At 42.5% G+C, this 26,671-nt stretch overlaps 1 long non-coding RNA gene across 2 annotated transcripts in view; it reads right to left on the reverse strand.

Moving 5' to 3' along the window:
• LOC129035121 (uncharacterized) overlaps positions 1-24,581 on the reverse strand; it is a 36,625-nt gene extending 12,044 nt beyond the window's left edge. The window contains exons 1-7 of one of the 2 annotated variants that reach the window (XR_010126201.1): positions 24,479-24,581; positions 18,930-19,011; positions 16,297-16,492; positions 14,154-14,317; positions 12,978-13,093; positions 3,223-3,306; positions 1,299-1,862 (exon numbers count right to left, since the gene is read on the reverse strand). This is a non-coding gene — a long non-coding RNA (uncharacterized LOC129035121). Of the gene's footprint in view, positions 1-1,298; positions 1,863-3,222; positions 3,307-12,977; positions 13,094-14,153; positions 14,318-16,296; positions 16,493-18,929; positions 19,012-24,478 lie in introns of those variants that run through there. The other variant, XR_010126200.1, reaches the window with a different exon arrangement.
• Positions 24,582-26,671: the final 2,090 nt, after the last annotated feature.

A 26,671-nucleotide genomic window follows, 5' to 3' on the forward strand; every position in this document is an offset into this window, starting at 1 on the left:
AGATGGGAGGTTCGGCTGTGGGAATGTGCCAAAGACGTAACAACACTCAGTTGAAGGGAACCAAGTTTACCATCACAGCCCGAACTTAAATACAGGAGGTGGCAAATTCCATAGGATTTAGGCATAAAAGAAGAATTGCCATGTTTTTCCATATGCATCCATTCAAATACACATAATACCATGTATGGAAAGGTGGCATGATGTTTGCTTTTCACTGAGTGCATTTTCATGATAGAGTTAACTCTCCAGAGACAAAATTCTGTGTATAATTTAGTTCTCCAAACATTATATCAGAATCAGTCCGATCTTCTTCAAAATAAAAACAGATCTGTTTTAAGAATGTTTACAAAAACTTGTATATTTAAAATACAAGTATAAAATGAAGCAGTCAGAAATAAACCACCACTCAAACAACCCCATCCTAACGTAGATCACAGTTTTGCCTATTTTAATCTCTAGATTGACTTGTAGTGGTGGAATGAATCGAGGAAGTTGAGAAAGGAACGAATATATTCATAAGCCTTTACAGTATGTAGGCACCACTGAGATACTTTACAAACACCCACAGCAGCCCCATGAGCTAGGTATTATTTTTTATTTATTTATTTATTTACATTTATTTATTTATTTATTTATTTATTTGAGGTGGAGTCTCACTCTATTGCCCAGGCTGGAGTGCAGTGGTGAGATCTCAGCTCACTGCAACCTCCGCCTCCCAGGTTCAAGCGATTCTCCTGCCTCAGCCTCCTGAGTAGCTGGGATTACAGGCGCCTGCCACCATGCCTATTTTTTTTTTTTTAAGGAGAGACGGGATTTCACCATCTTGGCCAGGCTGGTCTCAAACTCCTGACCTAGTAGTGATCTACCCACCTCGGCCTCCCAAAGTGCTGGGATTACAGGCGTGAGCCACCACGCCCGCCTCTGAGCTAGGTATTATTATTCCTGTTTTACAGATGACACTGAAGCTCAGAGAAGCCAGGTAACTTACCCAAGATCACACAGCTAGTGAATGGCAAAGACAAGATTCAAATCCTTATATTTGGAATTTTTCCTCCCCATGTTTAGAGAGAACCTTTGTACATCACTGGGTATTCCAGAGCATATGATGAGAATCTTGGTACTATTTAAACCCTTGTTAAAATGACATGGTTTGTAGTCAGCTTTTACTATGCATTAGATAATAATTTCTGGGGAGATATTTATATATTGTATTTTTTATGTGTCCAATTTTAACCTTAGAATTTATCACTGAATTTGCAATACTTTTAAAATATCTGCTCTAATATAAAGACATTTTTACATTTTCCTTTTTTATTTTTTTATGGCATAGTTCTAGAATTGAAAGTGAAAAATTCTATTTCAGCATGTTCTCTGCACCTCCAAATTTTCTTGGCTATTACCAGTAGTTCCTTATACTCAAACATATGAGAAATCTCTGAAGAGCAAATTCAGTTTCGAAAAACAGCTAATGATATCAAAGAAAAGCAGGCACTGAGGGATACTTTCTAGAAGACAGTATTAATATAGCAATACTTTAGGAATAATGATGAATCTGTTTAAAGGCAAAAGATCATTAACCTAATCAGATCACTTAGAGGAATAAGTGATTTTCTCTGTCTTATCCTGAGATCATATTGCCATTTAACCTATCTTTAAACAAACAAAAATTTTTTAACATTTTCTATCCTTTAAGAAAATCTTCTTTGCTTGGCTAAATGACAATGTTCGAGAAATGCCTGCCACAGAAGCATAAAAAATCCTTGGCAACATTCCAGAAGAAATTCACCCTGCATAATGTGTTCCAGCAAACGCTCAATAGCTTTCTGGTGAACCTGCTGGCTTAGTGTACACTTGAACAGGATCTAGAGAGAACAAAAGAAAAACTGATAGACATTTTCCTTTTTGTCAGTCTGGTGAAGTAGCCCTCAGCTCATTTTAGCAAACTTCCCCAGCTTGGAAAAATGAGCATGTATATGGCTAACTTACGAACCCTGCCCTGGAGTCTGGTGCACACGCTGTTGTACTACTTTTGATTCCCTGAAATTCAAGTATAATTATGTTGTTTGTCTTTTCATCCAATAAAATGTGCATTAGCATTTGGTTCACTTTGGAGTGTATTTGTTGAGATGAATCTATTCTTTCAAATGACAAGTTAGTGCTTTCATAATGAGAACACTTTATATAAAACTCTTAATATTAAAAAGAGGTAGACTGGAGGGACAGACTTCTTTAAAACATCTCAAAAGTGTGTTCATAATTTGCTGAAGCTATTAATTCTCTAGATATTTATGCAAAAATGTCGCCAAGTACAGACATAAAGACTTTAAAACAAGATCCATTTCCCTTCTATAAAGTGAAATAGATGCATATTTTTAATATTTATGTCTCTTTGCAACTTTTTCTCAGGATGAACATTTCCTACTCCAAAAATAAAATGGTTGGACATTTTACAGGTCTGTTAAACTGTAGTGATACATTTGGCCCAAATTCTCTCCTTGGGCATGGTGGGAGGGAGAGTTGGGTGGAGTGGGCAGTGTGTGTATTAAAAGCCTGTTTGACCTTAAATGCCCTGAATTGAGGGCGGGGAGGATGGTTAGGAAGGTAAAAATTTTTTCCATTCATTGTTGTAGAACAGCACATAGTTCTGAAATAAACCCATTTTGCAGGAGAGAAGCTCTAGATCCAACTGTCAGGCCTAGGAGAGAATTTACACCCTGGGGAAAGAGCTGAAGGCACTAGGACATGCCTCTACCACCCTCCCATCACCAGTCAGCCAGCTTGTTTTATACAAGGCCTTTTTCTGATTCCTTGGGGCCAGCAGCAGGGCCACTTGGAGGAGTGAGCGGGCAGACCATTGGCTCAAGGTTTAAAATGTAGTCTTTGGATGGTCTCATAGAGACATGCCAACAAGAGTCAAGGGGAGGGATTCATCACACAACTTTAACAGCTAAATATAAACATTAAAAATATACTGTGCCTGTGCTGGCTGTAATATTCTTTTGGCTTTCATTTTTTACTATGCTGGAAACCTCAAAAAATGGAAAGACCCAGCTCTCTGGACTTCTGACTACCAGGAAGTCATGTGGTCTATTAGAAGAAGGCAGGATATTTACAAAATCCTCAACTGCTTTCTGCAGAAGAAAACTGGGCTTTCAGACTCCCAGTCACCAGAGTAAAACATCAAATACAAAACCAACACAAAACATGTCAAACTAAGGATACCTTTGACTGGCTCCTTCATCCTGGTCTCCTCTCTCTCTCCAAAGGTTAACCATGATCATGAATTCAATGTGTTTTCTTCCAGAGCTTTAAAAGGAAACACACACACACATATTAAAAATAATATTATGTGTGGGTTTATAAAACATATTTTGTATAATAGTGTACGTATCCTAAAAGTTGCTTTAGTCACTAAATAATTTTTGAGACCTATCCATGTAACTACACATAGATTTACTTGATTACTTCTGAATGCTGAATAATATTCCACCATTTGAAACCACCACTTTCATCTAGCCATTCCTCCTATGCATGGACATTGGATATTTGTCTGTTGATGATCTGATGTATTCTTCTGACTTCCCCTTCTCTGATTGTACCGGATTACTCCTTAGTTGTTTCATGTATGTGAGGTCTGTCTCCCAGATCAGAAGGTAAACTTCCAGACCTCCATGTCCAACATGCATTACAGAATAATTTTTTGAATGAATGAACTTTGTGTTTTTGACTGCCTCATAGACTAATAGTAGCTTTGGATTCAACAGAGGCTCAGCAAATTCTATTTATTTATTTATCTTTTTCTCTTTTTAAAAGAGAAGTTTTGACTAGGCGTGGTGGCTCATGCCTGTAATCTCAACACTTTGGGAGGCCAAGGCAGGCAGATCACCTGAGGTCGGGAGTTCGAGACCAGCCTGACCAACATGGAGAAACCTCATCTCTACTAAAAATATAAAACTAGCTGGGCGTGGTGGCACATGCCTGTAATCCCAGCTAGTTGGGAGGCTGAGGCAGGAGAATCGCTTGAATCCGGGAGGTGGAGGTTGCAGTGAGCCAAGATCACGCCATTGCACTCCAGTCTGGGCAACAAGAGTGAACCTCCGTCTCAAAAAAAAAAAAAAAAGAGAGAAGTTTTGTATTTTCAAATCAGGTTCATCTAAATTCCACTTCCTTTCCCAGTCTAGATTTATGGCAGTCAACATCCTTAAGATGTTCCACATCCTGACACTAGGGATATAATAAAGGTTGTGCCTTTTATTATTATTTTTTTTTTATTTGAGACAGCATCTCACTCTGTCACCCAGGCTGGAGTGCAGTGGCACAATCTCAGCTCACTGCAACCTCCACTTTTGGGTTCAAGCGATTCTCCTGCCTCAGCCTCCCAAGTTGCTGGGACTTCAGGTGTGTGTAATTTTTGTATTTTTAGTAGAGACGGGGTTCCACCATGTTGATCAGGCTGCTCTTGAACTCCTGACCTCAAGTGATCCACCTGTCTTGGTCTCCCAAAGTGCTGGGATTACAGGCATGAGCTATTGCACCCAGCCCTGGTTGTGCCTTTTAAAGATGAGTGTGTATGTGTGTGTGTGTTTTTGTGTGTGTGTGCATGAGAGAGAGAGGAGGAGGAGGAGGAGGAAAAAGGAGCAGGAAGAGAGTGAATGGAGCCAAAACCACCTTAGGGTGTGTCCCTGGGGCCCCTGCTGGCCTTTAGGCAAAGCCAGACACAAACGACTTATTCTCTTTGCAAATGAAACCTGGAAAACAAGAACTTTTCCTTCTTTTTTTTTTTTAAATCTCTTCCTCCCACTTTTACTTTACACTTTTAGGTTGTTGGTGTCAAAATCAATTTTCTTCCTTTTTTCTTTTTCGAGATGGAGTCTCTCTTTGTTATCAGGCTGGAGTGCAGTGGAGCAATCTCAGCTCACTGCAACCTCTGCCTCCCAGGTTCAAGCAATTATCCTGCCTCAGCCTCCTGAGTAGCTGGGACTACAGGCACATGCCACCATGCCTGGCTAATTTTTGTGTTTTTTAGGAGAGACGGAGTTTCACCATGTTGGCCAGGATGGTCTCGATCTCTTGACCTTGTGATCCACCCATCTTGGCCTGCCAAAGTGCTGGGATTACAGACGTGACCACTGCGCCCGGCCAATCAATTTTCATTTATTTCCCTAGAAACCTTATTCTCTGACACTTTAGGCTTCCTGTAAAACAGCAAAAGTGCCCTTTCTAGGGACAAAGGGAAACACGCAAATTCTCCACATCCACTCACCAGTGATCCTCCAGACCATTCAACCAGACCCTGGGTTATGTCATAAAGAGCTATCTGAAACCATGAAAACCTTGCCAAAGAGACTTAACCATTACATTGTGTGTTAGAGGGAGCAGAATATGTGGAAGTTGTATGAAAGCTGCAGAAGTAGATAGGTACTTAGGGACCTCTCTGTGCCTGTGTTATGCCATCTTTCCATCTTGTGACATCATTTTTATTCTTCTCTAGTCTGGGACACTCTCAGCAGCAATTCTTGGCTTTTTTGTGTGTTGTTGTTGTTGTTGTTTTGAGTCTGATCCCTTTTCTCTGGCCGACATTCTTCCAAAATACAAATATGCTCATATACAAGCAATTCTGCAAAGAATTTTGAGGACATGAAACATCTCCTAGGAGAGAGCCCAGGTAAAGAAGATCTAAACTAAGGCAGGAGTCCAGATGTTTGCAGAAACAATAAACTTGACGGGTGTAATAAACATTGATAGTAGCTGCAAAATAAAGCCAAACTTCATATTCGGGTATTGGAAAAAAGAACTGCTTATCTTGGGTTGGTCTTTTCAGATACATTCATCTCTACATGGATAACAAAAGTAACCATATGTGATATCGTTTGGACATTTGTTCCCTTCAAATCTCATGTTGAAATCTGATCCCCAGTGTTTGGAAGTGGGGCCTGGTGGGAGGTGTTTGGGTCATGGGGCCCAAACATGAATCTTGGCTTGGTGCCTTTCTCTTGGTAATGAATGACTTCTCCCTCTATTAGTTCCCTCCAGATCTGATTGTTAAAAAACAGTCTGGCAACTCCCTTCTCTCTCTCTTGCTCCTCCTCTTGCCATGTGATCTGCGCACTCCAGCTCCTCTTCACCTTCTTCCATGAGTGGAAGCTTCCTAAAGCCCTCATGAGAGCAGATACAGGTGCCACGCTTCTGATACAGCCTACAGAACCACGAGCCAAATAAACCTCTCTCTTTCTCTCTCTGTCTCTGTCTCTCTCTCTCTCTCTCTATATATATATATATATACACACACATTACCCAGCCTCAGATATTGAGTAGCAATGCAAAATGGACTGAGACAATATGTCATCAATATACATCTTTTTTCAAAAACAAAAAACAAAAAAAACAGAGTCTCACTGTCACCCAGGCTGGAGTGCAGTGGCACAATCATAGCTCATTGCAGCTTCAAACTTCTAGGCTCAAGTGATCCTCTTGCCTCTGCCTCCTGAGGAGCTGAGAGGATACATGTGCATGCACATCAGCTAATTTTTTTTTTTTTTTGAGACAGGGGTCTCGCTATGTTGCCCAACTTGGTCTCCAACTCCCGGGCTCTAGCGGTCCACCCATCTCAGCCTCCTAAAGTGCTGGGATTACAGGCATGAGCCACCATGCCTGGCCTATCACCATCACTGAATACAAAAAATGACTGTGTCCAGGAGATAAATCATGGACAAGGCACGAAACTGATAATGAGATTTTCTCATCAAAATATTGACACTGTTACAAGTGTATACATGGGTAATAAATGAATAAATTATCTTGCCCATCAGAGCCCCTCATCTGAATTTTTTTTTTTTTTTTTTTTTTTGAGACAGAGTCTCGCTCTGTCACCCACGTTGGATCGCAATGGCACAATCTTGGCTCACTGCAACCTCTGCCTCCCAGGTTCAAGTGATTCTCCTGCCTCAGTCTCCCAAGTAGCTGGGATTACAGGCACCTGCCATCATGCCTGACTAATTTTTGTATTTTTACAGAGATGGGGTTTCACCATGTTGGCCAGGCTGATCTCGAACTCCTGACCTCAGGTGATCCAGCCACCTTGGCCTCCCAAAGTGCTAGGATTATAGGCATGAACCACCACGCTCAGACCCTCATCTGAATTTTTAAAATCACATCCTTTGCATCATTTATTTCAGTAGCTGCTGTAGCCTCAAAGTCATTCTCAGCCTTTCTTTAACTTCAAAGAATTCTGCATATGTCATCTTCCTTAGATCAAATCTATTTCAAACCCTTAGCTAGTCCAAAAACCATGTAGTCACAAGTAATCATAAGATTACTGCCATCCTAGTAACTTTTGCCATTTTCAGAATGACTGCTCTATGTGCCAGCTAGGCTTGTGGCACCTCAAATGTACTATGAACGTGTACTAAATCTTTACAACAGTGCTGCTCTGTAGACAGCAGTATTTCCATTTTAAAGAGAGAATCCCAGCCAAGTGCCGTGTCTCATAACTATAATCCCAGCACTCTGGGAGGCCGAAGAGGACGGACCACTTGAGGTCAGGACTTCAATACCAGCCTGGCCAACATGGCAAAAACCCATCTCTACTAAAAATACAAAAAAGTAGCCGGGCATGGTGGCACGTGCCTGAAATCTCAGCTACTGGGGAGGCTGAAACGTGAGAGTCACTTCAACCCAGGAGGCAGAGGTTGCAGTGAGCCCAGATCGCACCACTGCACTCCAGCCTGGGCAACAAAGCGAGACTCTGTCTCAAAAATAAATAAATAAATAAAAAAGAGACAGAGAATCCCAAGGCTCAGACAGAAGTAATTTTCTAGGGGTTATGGAGCAAGGAACTGGCAGAACTGGGTTCAACCTTAATTTCATTAGACTGCAAACTCTCCATCTTAGTCCTGATGGCTAGTGCCAGGGTGCCATTTTTCCAGATGAATCTTAAAATTACAGAATTCTCAATTTATATGTGTTCTTAACCTTCTTTGGCTCAATGAATATTCGAGCAGAAAAGGATCTTGGAGGCAATTTTGCCTGACTCTCACACTTTACAGATGAGGAATCTGAGACTCGGCTGCGGTAGGTTACTGCTCCAGTTATGGCCTTCCCTTTTCTGGTTCTGAAGAGGCAGGACCCACTTCCTTTGGGAGGTGATTTCACGCTTCTGCTAGCATAGCTTTAAGTGCACCAAAAGTCTTTATGCAGACCTTTGAGGACCTTCCAAAAGGAGCATAAAAAGTCCAGAACACGTGAATGACCCAAGCAAAGGAGACCCATACTCAGATGGTATCTACTGCAAAGGGAATAGAGCAAGTTTGTTCAACCCACAGCCCTCAGCCTGCATGTGGCCCAGGACAGCTTTGAATGTGGCCCAATACAACTTCATCAACTTTCTTAAAACATTATGAGATATTTTTGCGATTTTTTTTTTTTTAGCTCATCAGCTATTTTAGTGATAGTGTATTTTATGTGTAGCCCAAGACAATTCTTCTTCCAATGTGGCCCAGGGAAGCCAAAAGGTTGGACATTCCTGGAATAGAGCAATCCAAGATGTGTCCCACCCCACTCCCCACAGGGCAAGCCAAGGATGTTGGCTGATCCACAAAGCTGGTACAACAACAAAACAAGACATGCAAAATTCCAGCGAAGGAGATCCAAGAAACCAGCACCTGCATCCCGGAGCAACTTCTAAGGACAGCAATGACATGCAGCCCAATTAAGCAGGAAATTTCAAAGCCCTCCACTTTAGTTCCATAGTAGCTAGAATGAGGAAGAAAAGGACAAATCAGTGCTCAATAGCTTGCCCTTAGATTTGTTATCGAGCTAGAATAACAAGCAATTGTCATATTTCAAGTGTGTCTTAAAAGTCCTGAATCAGATAACTATCATGCCTTGCATTGTTCTTGAAAATGCAAAAATAGAAAAAGGAAGAAATTATCTAAGAGCAATAAACCAAGGCAACAGAGACCAGGCAAGGGTGGGGCTGCAGATCATCACTACTGATGCTTATGAACATTTACTACATGACAATAGTTACCACATGACAGAGTTAGACACAGTTCCAATCTCTCTGTCCAAGAGAAAGAAAGAATAAGAGAATAAAAAATGTAGCTATTTAAAAGAATGTAACGAATTAATAATAATAGAATAAGAGAATAATGTAACTAATGAAAGAATGTCACATTTGTATTTTCTAAAGAAGGCAGTTTAGGGTGACCCTAATTTTTTCAACGTTAATTTTTTTACTTTATTATGTTGTTAAGGAACATCAAAAACACAAAGTACTGTACTAAATATATCACGTCATAAAGACAGTACACATTGGGTGGGTCAATGACTGAGGCTTGCCCGAATTAGCTTTAATTGACTCACTTAACATCTCCAAGCTTTTCCGGGCTGTTTTGTAAGTAAGTATGATTATATACAAGGTGATACATAAATATTTAACATAAGCATATGTATATATCTATACATACACATGCATATGTATATATCTATACATACACATACATATCTATATACACACACGTGTATGTATGTATATGTATGTGTGTGTATGTTTTTATATGTAATATATTGAGACCATTTGACATACCCAGGTACTGAGCCTACCATCCCACTGAATAAGTTAATTTACTGGGCTCTCAAAGTATGAATCCTTAGCCTTCTCAGAGCACATGCACTGTTTGCTCAATCTGAAAACACGTAATTATTTAACTTGCCTTCTAAAGTAACACCACACCCTGGATATGATGCAAGACTCAGCATTACAAGATAAGCTCTGTCTCAAGTTTCTGCTCGTTATAGTGCCTGAAGTATTTGCTCATATGCTCAGGGACTGAAGCAGAAGTAAACAGTCAGGCCAGTATTATAGGGACACCTGTGTTACAAAATCGACTTTCTTATATTGCGAAAGCAATGAATGAAGTTCAGCAGGCCTCCTGTAAGGATGCCGATTCAGCCCACATCACCTTGGTCAAACAGGACTTCAGCCTTATTGCTGCCCTCCTTAACGCACACAGGTCAGTCTACTTTCCTCAGGTATCTGATCCAAGCTACAAGTCATGGGTCTCCGCTGCAGCACCTCCCCTCCTGTTTATCTTCTGTTTGCACCCGTCTTCGGGGAAGTTAACCTTGCTTTCTCTCAATGTGTGCTACCCCTGGATCTCCAAAGAGGTTTCTGCATGGTGTGTTTAACAGGCCTGGACTCTATCTTTACAATTCTACAAAATCAGGCCAGGCGCAGTGACTCATGACTGTAAACACCTAACACTTTGAGAGGCCAAGTCAGGTGGATCACCTGAGGTCAGAAGTTTGAGACCAGCCTGGCCAACATGGTGAAACCCCGTCTCTACTTAAAAATATAAAAATTAGCCAGTTGCAGTGGCGGGCACCTATAGTCCCAGCTACTCAGGAGGCTAAGGCAGGAGAATCGCTCGAACCCAGGAGGTGGAGGTTGCAGTGAGCCGAGATCATGCCACTGGACTCCACCCTGGGTGACAGAGCAAGACTCCATCTCAAAAAAAAAAAAAAAAAAATTCTACAAAATCACTTCGTTTATGACTCCCTCTCTAATTAAACAGAACATGGTGTCCTGGAAAAGAGACTCAGGTACAAGATTACATTTCTATTAGGCTTGATGCCTCATATCTTCCCCACAACAGGAGTACTGAGATTTGATATAGCTGAGTGATTAAGAGCAAGAACTTGGAGAACTAGTTAGCCAGGGTTTGAATCCTGGACCACCACACACTAACTGTGCCTCACTTTCCTTACCTTTATTTTTATTTATTTATTTATTGAGACAGAGTCTTACTCTATCACCCAGGCTGGAGTGCAGTGGCGCAATCTTGGCTCACTGCAACCTCCACCTCCTGAGAATTGAAGCAATTCTCCTACCTCAGCCTCCCAAGTAGCTGGAACCACAGGCACGTGCCATCATGCCCGGCTAATTTTTCTATTTTTAGTAGACATGGGGTTTCACCATGTTGGTCAGGCTGGTCTCAAACTCCTGACCTCAGGTGATCCATCCAGCTTGGCCTCCCAAAGTGCTGGGATTACAGGCATGAGTCACCGCACCCAGCCTATTTATTTTTTCTTTGAAACAAGTTCTTGCTCTGTTGGCCAGGCTGGTGTGCAGTGGCCTCCTCACAGCTCACTGCAGCCTTGATCTCCTAGGCTCAAGTGATCCTCCCACTTCAGCCTCTCAAGTAACTGGGATTACAGGCATGTACCACCACACCTGGCTAATTTTTTGTGGTTTTTGTAAAGACACAGTTTTGCCATGTTGGCCAGGCTGCTGGAACTCCTGAACTCAAACAATCCACCCTCCTGGCCTTCCAAAGTGCTGGGATTAAGGTGTGAGCTACCACACCCAGCCTTCCTTACCTTTAAGATAGATAGACAGGTAGGTAGCTAGGTGGATGGATGGATGGATAGATAGACAGATAGACAGACAGATAGATACATACATAGACAGATAGACAGACAGATAGACGGATGGATGGTAGTTAACCAAAGTGCTCAGACTAGTGCCTGGTATGCAATAAATGCTACCTAAGTGCAAGCATAACAAATGTGATGATAATGGCGCTTCCTATCTGCCTTGGTGTTTGGGAGAGGATGAGGAGGGACGGGGCCACCCCCATGGTAAGCAAGCGGGGGCATGCCTGAAGTGGCTGCAGCTGTGCTGCACTGTTCCGTTGTCTCCATGGAGGGCGTGACTTGGTGTGACCAGCTCTGCACATTTTCAAGAGAAAGCAAAATCCAAATTTCAGGATTTTAAATTGTTGGTTTACATTTTTAAAAATTAGTGTTTGAGCCAAAGAAAGCATGTCTAGAAGCAGATTTTTCCCTTAAGTCACCATTTTGTGACCTCAGACACATATGAATCTATAATGTGTGGGTTTCCATTTTTCTTTGCTTATCATCCATACTTCTTTCTCAGCTGAACACCCCAGGGGCAAGAGAAAGCACACAGAAGGCACCCAATGAAACCCAGCTGAACAATGACCTGGTTTGTTAATAAACAAACACCAGTGGGCTTTTCTGCAAGAAAACAATGAGTAACAGTGTCAGCTACATTTAGGAACTTTTTTTGTTGTTGTTGTTGGAGTCTGAGTCTCACTCTGTCACCAGGCTGGAGTGCAGTGGCTCAATCCCAGCTCACTGCAACCTCCAACTCCTGGGTTCAAGCGATTCTCCTGCCTCAGCCTCCCGAGTAGCTGGGATTACAGGCATGCAACACCACGCCCAGCTAATTTTGTGTATTTAGTAGAGACTGGGTTTCACCGTGTTAGCCAGGCTGATCTCAAACTCCCGGCCTCTGGTGATCCGCCCACCTCGGCCTCTCAAAGTGCTGGGATTACAGGCATGAGCCACTGCGCCCGGCCTAGGAACTTCTCTTAAAGTGCATCTTTAGGTCAAAAAACCAGGCCCCAGGAGCACACATCTGAACAAGATGCAGCCCCTGATTCTGAGGAACTTTCAGACTTGTGGGGGACACAAAAGTGCAGACAACTGGCTGGGCGCGGTGGCTCATGCCTGTAATCCCAGTGCTTTGGGAGGCCGAGGAGGGCAGATCACGGGGTCAGGAGTTCGAGACCAGCCTGACCAACATGGTGAAACCCCGTCCCTACTAAAAATACAGAAATTAGCTGGGCGTGGTGGCGTACACCTGTAATCCCAGCTACTCGGGAGGCTGAGGCAGGAGAATCACTTGAACCCAGGAGGTAGAGGTTGCAGTGAGCTAAGATCGTGCCGCTGCACTCCAGCCTGGGCGACAAAGTGAGACTCCATCTCAAAAAAAAAAAAAAAAAAAAGTGCAGACAATTGCAATGTTTACAAAACACACTGGCATATGTTATGTCATTTCACATCATGAGAACCTGCTGCAGTAGGTACCACATGTGATTTTATACCCAATAGAAGAGAAACTGAGGCACAGAGAGGCTAAGTAACTTGTCCAAGGAGGCTAAGTAACTTACCCCACTAGTAAGAGGAGTTGTAACAAGAACCAGTTCTGCATACTCCAAGCCCAGGGCTCTTTCTGTTGCATTCTAATGCTCCAGCATAATGTGCATATTTTCCGGTGCCTGTGATACTAGAAACATCAGACTCATTAACAGGGCCAATATCCTGTGAGCTGAAAGAAGGCATTGATAGCATCATGGAATGCAGCCCTTAAACACACCTGAGAATAGTTAGAAAAATTTTTTTCCTCTCATGAATTACAATTTCCCTTCTACCAAAAAGAATTTGAGGCCACTTTCAACAAAATGTAATGCTGTTTTTAAACAGTTAAAAGAACAGGTGATGAGGGAAAACGGAGATGAAATCGCTGCTTCAGGAAATCAAAGTTAAGAATAGGCAGCACGAGTGGGCACAGATCGTAGCTCTGAGCCTCCTGAATGACAAGACAAACTGGGAAGTGACAAAGTTCTTGTTGTCTATAAAAGGAGGCATACTAATTTTAAGTTTAGCATATATTATCACCATTTGTTCTCTAATTTCTAAAGCACATAGCAAAAATCCCTATTATGGAAAACATTGATTAAAAAAGTAGAGCATTTGGCCAGGCCCAGTGGCTCATGCCTGTAATCCCAGCACTTTGGGAGGCCGAGGCAGTGGATCACTTGAGGTCAGGAGTTCAAGACCAGCCTGGCCAACATGGTGAAACTCCGTCTCTACTAAAAATACAAAATCAGCAGGGCAAGGTGGAGTATGCCTGTAATCCCTGTTACTCTGGAGGCTGAGGCAGGAAAATCGCTTGAATCCAGGAGGTAGAGGTTGCAGTGAGCCAAGATTGTGCCACTGCACTCCAGCCTGGGCAACAGAGTGAGACTCCGTCTAAAAAAAAAAAAAAAAAGCAAATATATATATATATATATATATACACACACACGCATATATATATACACATATATAGAGAGAGAGAGTATTTTATTAAAAATTGATTTGTTATATTTTTAAAGTCTGTAGTTGATCGGAAGATTTTGTAAATTTATCAAGAACATACTCCCTAGCCCTAGCCCATGGTCACCAACATTAATAGTCTGGTACATCTTGAAAAGGAAAATGGGACAATTGTCATCCAATTTAGAAGGACTGTATAGGAAAATCTTAGAACTGTAATTTTGGGGAAAGGATAAGCAAAGTGTCACCTTTGTGCACACACTTCTTCAAATTCTTAACAGGACGAATGATAGCTGCAAGAGCACTTCAAACACAGGATGACACACAGCAGCTCTGAGCACATTTCCTCCTTCACGCACTCATTCGGCCAGTAGATTCTGAGGGCTCACAGAGCAGGCATTCACACACGGTCCTTAAGGGTGGAAACAGCAGTGAACAAAAACCTCTGCCTTCACCATGCTCTCCCATGATAAAACACAGTACATTGCACAAATTAAAGATGGTTGTTCTCATCCAAATCAGTTTTCCTAAAAAGGCAACTGTGTTTAGGACAGCCCTGTGTTACTGCAGACGTTAAGACAGATCCTTGGCTTTTGCCACAGCACTACCTAGAGCATAGGAACAGCTAGAAAAAAAAGGAGGAGCAAATCTCAATCCATAAACAAGGCTGAGGCCTAAATCCCGCCCTTCTGAGATCACTACGGATGGAGGGTGGGCCCACCTTCTGCTGCAGAAGCAGCCAAGTACCTCTTTCAGTCTGATGGTGTAGTTCTCTTCTAGAAATGGCTTTAAGAAGTAGCAAGAAGAAGAAGAAAGAAAGCTACAACAGCCATAGAAGCTGTTAGCCAGGTTAAAGAAAAAAAAAGGAAGAGGGGAAAGACAGGTTTTTAAAACCCCTACACGCATTAGTTCAACAAATATTTATGAAATCTTCAATGTATATACAAAAGGCCCTGGGGAAATAGTGGGAGAGAGGGAAAGACATGGTTCTGCCCTAGTGTCTCTTCCAATCTAGAGAATCAGATGTAGAACAAGTAATCAATTCTTTTTTTTTTTTTTTTTGAAATGGAGTCTCACTCTGCCGCCCAGGCCGAAGCACAGTGGTGCAATCTCGGCTTACCGCAACCTTCGCCTCCCGGGTTCAAGTGATTCTCCCACCTCAGTCTCTCAAGTAGCTGGGATTACAGGCGCCCGCCACCATGCCTGGCTAATTTTTGTATTCTTAGTAGAGATGGGGTTTTGCCATGTTGGCCAGGCTGGTCTCGAATTCCTGACCTCAGGTGATCCACCCACCTTGGCCTCCCAAAGTGCTGGGATTACAGGCACGAGCCACCGTGCCCAGCCTAGTTCTTTATTTAAAAGTAGGATAGCTACTAGTGAGCTATCCTCACTCTGAGGTGCCTCAGAGCCCTCACTCGCTCTCGGCGCCTCCTCTGCCTGGGCTCCCACTTTGGCGGCACTTGAGGAGCCCTTCAGCCCACCGCTGCACTGTGGGAGCCCCTTTCTGGGCTGGCCAAGGCGAGAGCCGGCTCCCTCAGCTTGCGGGGAGGTGTGGAGGGAGAGGCGCGAGCGGGAACCGGGGCTGCGAGCGCCGCTTGCGGGCCAGCTGGAGTTCCGGGTGGGCGTGGGCTTGGCGGGCCCGGCATTCAGAGCAGCCGGCCGGCGCTGCCGGGCCGGGCAATGAGGGCTTAGTACCCGGGCCAGCGGCTGCGGAGGGTGTACTGGGTCCCACAGCTGTGCCGGCCCACTGGCGCTGCGCTGGATTTCTCGCCGGGCCTTAGCTGCCTTCCCGCGGGGCAGGGCTCGGGACTGCAGCCCGCCATGCCTGAGCCTCCCACCCCCTCCGTGGGCTCCTGTGCCACCGGAGCCTCCCCGGCGAGCGCCGCCCCCTGCTCCACGGCGCCTAGTCCCATGGACCACCCAAGGGCTGAGGAGTGCGGGCGCAGGGCGCGGGACTGGCAGGTAGCTCCACCTGCAGCGGCGGTGCGGGATCTGCTGGGTGAAGCCAGCTGGGCGCCTGAGTCTGGTGGGGAGGTGGAGAACCTTTGGGTCTAGCTCAGGGATTGTAAAGGCACCAATCAGCCCCTGGTCAAAACAGATCACTGGGCTCTACCAATCAGCAGGATGTGGGTGGAGCTAAATAAGAATAAAAAAAGGCTGCCTGAGCCAGCAGTGGCAACCTGCTCAAGTCCCCTTCCACACTGTGGAAGCTTTGTTCTTTCGCTCTTTGCAATAAATCTTGCTACTGCTCACTCTTTGGGGCCACACTGCCTTTATGAGCTGTAACACCGCGAAGGTCTGCAGCTTCACTCCTGAAGCCAGTGAGACCACGAGCCCACCGGGAGAAACGAACAACCCCAGACGACCCGCCTTAAGAGCTGTAACACTCACCGCAAAGGTCTGCAGCGTCACTCCTGAGCCAGCGAGACCAGGAACCCACCAGAAGGAAGAAGCGCCGAACACATCTGAACATCAGTAGGAACAAACTGTGGACACACTGCCTTTAAGAACTGTAACACTCACTGTGAGGGTCCGCGGCTTCATTCTTGAAGTCAGTGAGACCAAGAACCCACCAATTCCGGACACACTAGGAAGAACGATTGGAGATTGTGAGCTATAAAAAGGCAAACTAACCTAGTGCCAAAGATACCAGAAACCCCTTTACCCATTCCAACTCTCCTTCCCTCCCTCTCTGGCACACACACAAGTGGGCACATACACAGGCATACACAGTGACGATATAATCAAGCTCCTACTATCTTCCTTTTTCAAGAAGACTACTTTGGGGCTGGAAATACTAAAGATGCTATTCTTTCTAGATTTTAGGCCAACAGGCTGCAAGCCTAGAAAATCCCATGGCCAATATTCCCACTCTGAGCTAAGATGCAGTTGGGTCTAGAGAAAAAAAGAAATATTGGCTGGGCGTGGTGTCTCACGCCTGGAATCCCAGCACTTTGGGAAGCCAACACGGGCAGATCACCTGAAGTCAGGAGTTCGAAACCAGCCTGGCCTACATAATGAAACCCCGTCTCTACTAAAAATACAAAAATTAGCTAGGCGTAGTGGCGTGCACCTGTAATCCCAGCTACTTGGGAGGCTGAGACAGGAGAATCACTCGAACCCACGAGGCGGAAGTTGCAGTGAGCCGAGATCACACCACTGCACTCTAGCCTGGGAGACAGAGTGAGACTCTATCTCAAAAAAAAAAGAAAGAAAGAAATATTTAGACAATTGCTTCTTCAAATGTCTTCTAGATCTTTGAGTTTATGGTGCTTGACCCTATTGATACTTAATTAGAACCTCCAATAAGAACTTGCATGAGAGCACAATGCTGAAAGTGAAAATGACAGCTTCCCGTTGGACTATGTGCTGATTTACAGCAGTTCAGTCTCAGGAATGAAAAACTACATAAAAATAGAAGATGTAAAAGGTGAAATCAAAAAATTAAAACTTAGAATCTGCGTATACTGAACTTTGATTGGCTGTCAAATTATATTAATCAACAATGTCAAGTTGAAAAAAAGCAAATGAAAAACAAATAAGGAACATTATTTGTACAAAGCATTGAGCTAGTCAAATTTTATCACTTTTTAGTTATATAAGTACAATATAATTATGGTAAATAAAATTAGAAAATTTAGACAAGAACATAAAAAATAAAAATGCAGTTGACCCTTGAACAGCACAGGGATTCGGGCTACCTATCCCACACAAATCCCGCAGTCTGAATTCTGTAGATAACTTTCAATTTCCCAAAAACTTAATTACTACCAGCCTACTGCTGACCAGTAGCCTTACCAATAACATAAACCATCAATTAATACATATTTTGTATGTTATATGTATTACATGCTGTATTCTTAACAATAAAGTAAGCTAGGGAAAAGAAAATGTTACTAAGAAAATCATAAAGAAGAGAATATATATTTACTATTCATTAAGTGGCAATGGATCAACATAAAAGTCTTCATCTTTGGCCAAGTGCGGTGGCCCACGCCTGTAATCCCAGCACTTTGGGAGGCCAAGGTGGGTGGATCACGAGGTCAGGAGTTTGAGACCAGCCTGGCCAACATGGTGAAACCGCATCTCTACTAAAAATACAAAAATTAGCTAGGTGTGGTGGCACACGCCTGTAGTCCCAGCTACTCGGGAGGCTGAGGCAGGAGAATCATTTGTATCCGGGAGGCAGAGGTTGCAGTGAGCCAAGACCACGTCATTACACTCCAGCCTAGGAGATAGAGCAAGACTCCGCTCAAAAAATAAAATAAAAAAAAACTCTTCATCTTCATAGTCTTGACGTTGAACAGGCTGAGGAAAAGGAAGAGGTGGGGTTGGTCTTGCTGCCTCAAGGGCAACAGAGGAGGAAGAAAATCCATGCATAAGTGGGCCTGCAGAGTTCAAACCCATGTTGTTCAAGGGTCCACTGTACAGCCATTTTAATAACCAAAGTACTTTTCATTAAATGACTGTAACAAAATGTATTTAACCAATTTCCTGTTATTGGACATTTAAGATATTTCTGAGGTTTAACACAAATGCTTTAATGAACAGCTTTATACATACATCTCTGCATAATGTATCTCTCATTATTTTCTTATGATAAGCTCTTAGAAGTGGAATTTCTCAGTTGAACAGTATTCAGATGTTAAAAAGCAGAATTACAGCAATAGCCAAATTCAGTCATTTAAATTCTTTTTTAAGGTGCTTACAGCATCTTCAAACTTAGTAAGCATTCAAAAATTGAAAGAGAACAGTCTTTATTTTCATATCAAAGTCAATAATAACATTACATATATTTAATATATAACTTCAGAACTCTGACATTTCTTAAAACCTCACCAAATACTGACAGACAGTAATACCATATGGTTACAGACGCTTCTGAAAGAGCAAGACTGTTTCCAATTGCAATACAACAAATATGTTAACTGACTGGTTCATTTCTGAATTTAAAATGCTGAACAGAAAACCAATCACACCAAATATAGACAATATTTTTTAAAGTACACAACTGTACTACATACCATAGCAGAAGGACACAGGACTGAAACATGTATTTCTTTGTTTGGTCTATGGGCAAAGTCATCATCTCTCTGGATCTCAGTTCTGAGGGTAAAGACACAAGAGCTAAGGTTTCCAGACTTTTAGATTTAATAGACCAATTAAACTAAAAAAAAAAAAAAAAAATCAAGAAGGAACTAACAACTAATGCAGGGTTACCAAGGAAATAAAAACACAACACCACCACATACTAGCATATCATCCATAAATAACCTTAAAATGAGAGGAGGGCAACATACTCTCTGAATAAGAAACCATCATTAAACGTAATGCATTTATCCTGATTTTTATTTTTTTGTCTGCTCCATTGCTCATGTTTTTCTCATTTTGCCCTGGAGTGTGAAAACCGTGCCTCAGACTTGTACTAGTCCACCAACTCTTGATTGAAAACAACCTCCCTAGATAACTTCTAAATCCTTTCCAGATTATAAAATGCTGTGTTTTGTGATTCCAAATTTTAATTTAGGCTCTATGTAAAGAAGTCGTTTGCAAGGCCTTTTTTTTTTTTTTTTTTTTTTTTTTTTGAGATGGAGTCTTGCTCTGTCGCCCAGGCTGGAGTGCAGTGGCACGATCTCGGCTCACTGCAACCTCCGCCTCCCAGGTTCAAGCCATTCTCCTGCCTCAGCCTCCCGAGTAGCTGGGACTACAGGCGCCTGCAACCACCCTCGGCTAATTTTTTGTATTTTTAGTACAGACAGGGTTTCACCATGTTAGCCAGGATGATCTCGATCTCCTGACCCCGTGACCGGCCTGCCTTGGCCTCCCAAAGTGCTGGGATTACAGGCATGAGCCACCATGCCCAGCCTTTGCAAGGACTTTTAAAATTCAGTCTCTCTTACTTCTTTGGGGCTGCCAATGAGTGGATCCCATGAAGTGGGGATCGGGGATGGATGCTTTCTGAGGGAGGGCCTCCTGGGGCCAGGCAGTGAGCCATGCATGCAATAAGGACACAGAGACACAAAGCACAGCCTCTGCCTTCAGGGTGCTGTCACCTAGGGAGCAACAGGAGACTAATACCCAGGAGGACACAAGTGATAGAACACACAAGGTACGCCTGGGGTACCTGGGAACATTTAGGAGCAGCACTGTACCCAAACAGGTAGAGAAGGTGAGTGGGCCAGATCTTCTGGATAAGGTGACACTTACACTGAGGCTTGGCAGCTGAGGATGCCACTACAGGCCACGAGCATCCTTTGTAAAGCTAAAGAGTGTCAGAAGTCCTGGAGAATCCTGGCCGGGCGCGGTGGCTCACGCCTGTAATCCCAGCACTTTGGGAGGCCGGGGCAGGCGGATCACTTAAGGCTAGGAGTTTGAGACCAGCCTGACCAACATGGCAATACTCCGTCTCTACTAAAAAACTAGCTGGGTCTGGTGGTGCACACCTGTCGTCCCAGCTACTCGGGAGGCTGAGGCACAAGAATCACTTGAACCCGGGAGGAGGAGGTTGCAGTCAGCCGAGATCGCGCCACTGCACTCCAGCCTAGGCGACAGATCACCTGGGGAACCCCACATCCTAGTGAGTTCCAGTGAGAACAGAGTCTATGGGGTTGGAGGGTTGCAGAAGATACTGAAGCGGCAGACACACTGCCAGATCAAGAAAACCTGCAGTGCCACATTCAGGAGTTTGGACTTGATCCCCAAAACACTGGGATGTCACTGAACTATTTTAATCAGGGGAGGAGACTGAGGCATATCTCACAGTTTGCCTCTTCCCCCAGCTCAAATTTTAAAATAGAGCTTTATAGCAGAAAAGAATCTCAAGGTCAGAAACTCCTATGTTATCTTTGTTTGTTAAGGAAAAAAGGTTATGCAGTAAAGCCTGTTAAAATAAGTTCAAACTGTATAGAAGTGCATAAAATTAAAAGGAGAATATTTCGATCCCCTCAACCAAATCCTACTCCCCAGAGTTAATCCTCATTATGAGTTTCAGGGAAATCCATGTATATTTTATCTAAGCATATACAAATATATACAAAAGCATTTATGGGCCGGGCGTGGTGGCTCACGCCTGTAATCCCAGCACTTTGGGAGACCGAGGCAGGTGGATCACGAAGTCGGGAGATTGAGACCATCCTGGCTAACGCGGTGAAACCCCGTCTCTACTAAAAATACAAAAAATTAGCCAGGCATGGTGGCAGGCACCTGTAGTCCCAGCTACTCGGGAGGCTGAGGCAGGAGAATGCTGTGAACCCAGGAGGCGGAGATTGCAGTGAGCCGAGGTTGCGCCACTGCACTCCAGCCTGGGCGACAGAGCGAGACTCCGTCTGAAAAATAAATAAATAAATAAAATAAAAAGCATTTATGTCCAACACAAATAATGTTTTGTGAGTTCTCTAATAGAGAATGTATTGTGCCACATATGTTGGTCTGCAACTTGCCTTTTTCACTTTATTATCAGTACAGATAGATCTCATTCTTTTTGACTACACAGCATTCCACTGTATGGATGGGTATGTTTAAAAATTAATTGAACCATTTCTTTGTTGGTGGTCATTCAAGCAGTTCCTAATTTTCTAGTTGTTGCTGCAATGAACATCCTTGACTATTTGGATATCTATGTTTGTTTTCCTAAAGGATAGTTTCTTAGACTTTGGATTAGTAGGTTAAAGAACCTATGCATTAAAAATTTTGAAAACTACTGCCTAATTGCTCTCTAAAAAGTTGTTTCATTTTATGTTTGCCCAGGGTTATACAAGAGTGCTCATCTCTGCCCACAAAGGCCAAAGGTGGGGATTATCAAGCCTTTGAAACTTTGCCAATCTGAGAGATGAAAAATGCTATCTCATGATTGGTTCTGTTGGCTTTTTGTTGTTGTTGTTAACGCACTTGACCAGGTTTTCACATATTTATTGACTAAATGTATTTCTGTCTATGAATTACTTTTTTCTAAACTCTGCTGTCCCGAGATTCTCAATCTGTGGTCCCAAGGCCCCTGACATGTAATATAAAATGTTCTGTGCTTATTGGTTGTGCATTATTCTCAGGATAGGGGACAAGGAACATTAAGAACCACTGATTTTTGACTTCCTGCTGGCAAGGATAAAAAATAAATAAATAAATAAATAAATAAATAAATAAAGAACCACTGATTTTTGACTTCCTGCTGGCAAGGATAAATAAATAAATAAATAAATAAATAAATAAATAAATAAATAAAAAATAAAGAACCACTGATTTTAACGGGTATACGCTGAAAAGTATATGTGGAAAGAAAGAAGCAGGCCCAGAAGAAAGGGTGTAAAAGAGGTGAGGCAGGGTTCTATGATTCCAAACCAGAGTGTGCACACACACACACCCTTTTATTATCTCTCCCTCAATTACACTAGGACTTCCCAATAGTATTTTCTCATTTTCCTTCCTAGAAGGCCCACCAGCCAGAGGCAGGCTCCTCGATCTACTGCAGATTGGGCTTATTTCTTTACCAATATGTTTGTACATATCACAGAGAATAAGGACAAACAAGTCAAGATGCTGCTTTATTTACATTTTGGTTTATAGACACATTCAAAACTTTATACGGACAAGCTGTCACCTATTTTTTTTGGAATCAGGACAGCCATTAACTTCAATTCTAACTCCTAAATATTTCTCTAATCTGCCCGTTTCTCTTCATTTCCACTCCAGCTATCACATCTTGCTTTGACCATGGCAGCACTCTCCTACCTGGCTTCCCTATATCCTCCCTGCCATACTCTCCAATCCACTGTCCATGCTTTAGCCAAAACTATCCCTTCACTCACCAGCTCTCAACCTGCCCATGGCTCCTCTTTGCTCTCTGGCTAAAGGGCCAACCTCTTGGTGCATGTGCCCAACTGTTCAGTCTGCCCCACCTACCTCTTCTATGATGCTGAGCCCCTCTTCCCTCACCCTGCCTCCCACCACACCTGGGACACTCAGCCATTCTCTCTCCCACACCGTAACCTTTGTCATTCTATTTCTTCTGCCTGAATGCTCCCTCTCCCACTCCTTTCTTTCACTGAGTTGACTTCTACTCAGCTTAAAAATAACTTCCCTGACTTCCCAGGCCAAGTCATGTGCTGCTAGTTCATGCTTTCATAACAAAAGCATAAAATACTCTACTTGTTTTCTTTAGCAGTTATCCCAAATTTTCAATAATATAGTTCATTAACATCTGCTTCCACTCTGGCAGGAGACGTCCATGAAAATAGGATGGGATCTGTTTTGCTCTTCTTGAAATCCCAGAGCAGGGCTAACCCAGAGCAGATGACCAATAAGTACTGTTGAAATGGGGAGAGGAAAAGGATGCTTTTAGAAATGATCCTTTGTAGGCCTTTATTTTTCTTTACACTTTCCTTCCAACCTAAGAGGACAGTAACTATGTCCTGGATATGGAAATTTGCTAACCCTTTCAAGGCATTCCCAGCATTTATCAGGAACCTACTATGTACGTACTAGACACCTTTCCAGGAACCGGGAGACACCACAGTAAAAAAAAAAAAAAAAAAAAAAATCCAGACCAATCTTCTCCTTACATTCTAGGAAGAAACAGATAGTCAACATCACAGTTAAGTCAATTACATAGTAACTTAGAAGATGAAAAGTGCTGTGAAGAAAAAGAGAGCTGGGTAAGTTGGGTGAAAGAAGAAAGAAGAGGGAACTCACACCCATTCGTTGTTATGTTAAAAAATCAGGTTGGGGAGGCCGGGTGCAGTGGCTCACGCCTGTAATCCCAGCACTTTGGGAGGCTGAGGTGGGCAGATCACGAGGTCAGGAGTTCGAGACCAGCCTGGCCAACATAGTGAAACCGCATCTCTACTAAAAATACAAAAATTAGCTGAGCAAGGTGATGGGCGCCTGTAATCCCAGCTGCTCGGGAGGCTGAAGCAGGAGAATCGTTTGAACCTGGGAGGTGGTTGCAGTAAGCTGAGATCACGCCATTGCACTCCAGACTGGGCAACAAGAGTGAAACTCTGTCTCAAAAAAAAAAAAAAAACCAACTAGGTTGGGGAGATAGACATAGAGGGGGTGTCATGAAGTGACATAAGCTCATGAAGTTTAAACTAAGTTTGAGAAAAACAACAGAAATAGATACACATACATACTAACTCTCGTAGTAAAATATCGTGTACACTGGCTTGTGAGCTGCATTGAGCAGCGTGCTGGCCGGTTTGAGTAGCTCCTATCACTCCCCGAGTCCATCCACATCTTGCTCAAGAACTTCATCAATTTCAATGTTGACTCTATTCCTCAGAACCCATTCCTTCTCCCTGGCACAGCTGGTGGATCTTTCTTCCATGTTCCTAAGGCCTTTTGTTCACCTTTAAGGTGTCACTCATCTCCCTGTCCTGTGATTACTTTTGTGTCAGCCCCACTAGAACACAGGAACTCCTCAAGGGCAGAAACCATGTCCCAGCACCCAGTGTCTGACAGCTCCCAGCATTTGGTAATACAGAATGTGCTCAAAGCATTTGACAAATCAGTGAATGAAAGAATGGGTAGAGAATGAATGAAGGGAGTTAGAATGAGTGTAGCTCTGGCAATTGGAATGCACCTTGTTCTGAGCAGCTGAATTCTCCAGAAATTCTCCGTACGTGTGTGTGCTCATCTTCAGCACTTCTGCATCCAAGAATACTGGTAATCAGACAAGTTATTCTCTAGAGGTAATCAGAAATGCTTGGTTTAGACTCATTAGTAGGTTACAAAATTAATGTAATAGGTCCTGAAAAGCATTTTTTAAATTAGCTAGAATACAAGAAAACAGAATGCATCCAAATACATAAGGTCAAGTGATTTGGGGACATGTGGCCCAATTTGCCCAGAACACCCTGCTTTATTCTTATTGGCCCAGCATGGTTACTACCTTCAAAATAATAACTTTCCCAGTGTGTACTGTAAATTGGGTGATCACGTTCATTATACATACATTTGTGTATAATGTATATACTGGTTTATGAAGTAAAGCATATTTCTTACAGTGGACAATGGTCAAAACAACTTTGAAATTATGTAAGATAAGGTGAATATAGAAAATAAGAATTAAAAAATTAAAAGTTTGATAAACATTTTTCTTGAGAGACTCAAACTTCTGAGACTCCGGGGAAGCAGCATCAAGGAGAAAAAGCCAGGGAAAAGCAGAGGAAAGAAAAGAAAATTGAAGTGTGCCTGGATAGCTTTCTAACCCTCACACTATCCTGTGTGGAAGGCAGAACTGTTCCATCTTACAAATGCGGAATGAAGCTCACCGGGCTTAAATAAGTTGCCCAGGTCTGGTCTATATGCCATCAAGCCACAGTGCCAGCATTGAAATCTACACACAGTGAAAAGTAAAAGCATTTTGTTCTACACATAGCAGGGGAAAGGATTTTTTTCCACTTCTTGGACACCACAATATTTGTAACCACATCAAAATTGAGGAGGGGATAATGGAACATATCTCCCAGTGTCCTATTATGACTTTTGTAATTTAAGAAACATACTTTTATTTTGGAAATATTCTGCATTTGAAAGTAGTTAGCATTTTGATTCAGAGATCAGTTCTTAATTATGGACCAAAAAAGTGGGTAAGTGTTTCAGATTGATGAAATAAGCCTTGCTAGGCAAAAGCAAAGAAAATGAGCAGTTCTGTGCAAAGTGTCACATTAATAAAGAGTGCAGGGTCTGAAGTCAGACAAGCATCGGTCCAAATCTTAACAGCCAGGGGACTGCAGACAGGTTCTCAAATTTCTCTGGGCCTTAGTTTACTCATCTATAAAATGCCCACTACAACAGTACCTACCTCATGGGGTTCTAATAAAGACTAAACAAAAGAATCCACATAAAGCTCTGAACATGTTTCCTGGAATGTGGTAAATACTTGGTAATGTTGACCACAGTCAAAATAGAAATCAAGACGATTGGAGCCAAAGGTGCTCTCTTCTTACTTTTATTTGTTCTTCCCATTGTCATACACCCCCACCTTTGATGGTCTTCCTCTAGTTGCTCATACATTCCTGCAATAACCCCCACTTGGCCATGACACATTATTTCTTTAAGAGAGTGTTGCACACAATTTGCTAATATTTTGCTAAGGACTTTTACATCTGTGTTTGTGAAGTTTTTTTCCCCTTGTAATATCTATCAGATTTCATATCAAGATGACGCTAGCCTCATAAGATGAACTGGGCAGTATTTCATCCTCCTAGTTTCTAAGAGTTTGTAAAACATTGGTATATTTCTTTCTTAAATGTTTGATAGAATTCACAACCGAAGCCATCTGGGCCTCAAGGTTTTTTTTGTGGGAGGTTTTTAAACTACATATTTAATTTCTTTACTAAATATAGGGTTATTCTACTTCTTCAGTCACACACGGTATGTTGTATTTTCTAAGGAACTGTCCATTCATCTAGGTTGTTGACTTATTGACATAAAGTTATTCATAATATTCATGTATTTTCCTTGTGGTGTTTGTAGCGTCTGTCCTCCTCTCATTTCTAGTATGATATTTTGTGTCTTCTCCCTTTTTTTCTTAACAAATCTGGCTACAAGTTTATAAACTTTGTTGAAATTTTCCAAGAACCAGCTTTAGGTTTCATTGATTTTCTGTATTATTTTTGTTTTATATTTTTTGATTTCTGCTTTTGTCTTTGTTATTTTCTCCCTTCTGTTTTCTTTGGGTTTGTCTTCTGTGTCTTGATTTTTTAAGGCAGTATCTTAGATTGCTAATTTTACACCTTTCTTATTTTCTAATATAAACATTTAATATTTT

This window comes from Pongo pygmaeus, chromosome 3, assembly GCF_028885625.2.
Source record: "Pongo pygmaeus isolate AG05252 chromosome 3, NHGRI_mPonPyg2-v2.0_pri, whole genome shotgun sequence".
NCBI classification, from domain to species: domain Eukaryota; kingdom Metazoa; phylum Chordata; class Mammalia; order Primates; family Hominidae; genus Pongo; species Pongo pygmaeus.